Source organism: Castor canadensis, chromosome 8 (genome assembly GCF_047511655.1).
Source record: "Castor canadensis chromosome 8, mCasCan1.hap1v2, whole genome shotgun sequence".
Lineage (NCBI taxonomy): Eukaryota > Metazoa > Chordata > Mammalia > Rodentia > Castoridae > Castor > Castor canadensis.
In genome coordinates, this window is record NC_133393.1 from 28,378,722 (window position 1) to 28,379,612 (window position 891).

Here is an 891-nt window from a genome sequence, read left to right on the forward strand (position 1 = left end):
AAAATAAGTAAAAGAAAAAATTATCATAAAGGATAATAGTTGAAAACTGTACCAGGGATAAGATTTGCCCCAAACGCCTTAAAAACCCATAAAGTTCAGAATACAAAATTTTGTGTATATTCAAAGGTGATTTTATCAGTTTCTTTGGGTTAGTCAGGCAATTTCTTTTTTCCTATGGTTTGCAATTGATTTTTCAATTTTTTTCTTAGTGGGGAATATTTGCTAAGCAAAATTGTGAGTGAATGAAACATTGTTGGAGAAATGAAAGATGAATTCCATAAACCAACTAACAAAAAGTTCAGAGATTGGGTGAGTGCTACCGAAGAAGCAGAAAACGAGGAAGGTTGATGGAATTACTCAACTGGGTGCTAGGGAATTCATTTACCATTGTTTGGGGTTCTTGGAACAAAAGCTTCCGACGAGGATGGGATTCGAACCCACGCGTGCAGAGCACAATGGATTAGCAGTCCATCGCCTTAACCACTCGGCCACCTCGTCACACAGGAGCCTCCTTCTACTCGATTTCCTCCTCTCTACAAGGCTACTAATAGCCCTTTCCCTAGCTTAATCTTCACAACTGCTGAATCAGATGTCATAAAGTACGTTTCAAAACCACAACAAAACTTTAGGGTGGTGAAGTGAAGTGATTTGGCGAATACCTGATGAACTTCAGGACGCAAGTCAACCGCCTCTTAACGCGGCTCTAGACACCGCCTTGCTTGCCCCTAGGGACAAAGGTGTGGATCTTCATCTCATCCCTCTGCAGCTGTATTCTGCATAGGGAGGCGATTTGCCTGCCTGCGGGTCAGAACTTCTCCCAGATTCCTGTTTTCTGAGAGTTTTCAGAAATCTGACTCTGGGATTCTTTCCCACTTGCTTCTGTAATATGCC

The 891-nt window shown here is 41.9% G+C and overlaps 1 non-coding gene across 1 annotated transcript; it reads right to left on the reverse strand.

Annotated features, from left to right (window-relative positions):
* Positions 1-416: 416 nt before the first annotated feature.
* Trnas-gcu (transfer RNA serine (anticodon GCU)) lies at positions 417-498 on the reverse strand. Its single transcript has one exon. It is a non-coding gene; the product is annotated as a tRNA-Ser (tRNA).
* Between the last annotated feature and the right edge of the window lie 393 nt (positions 499-891).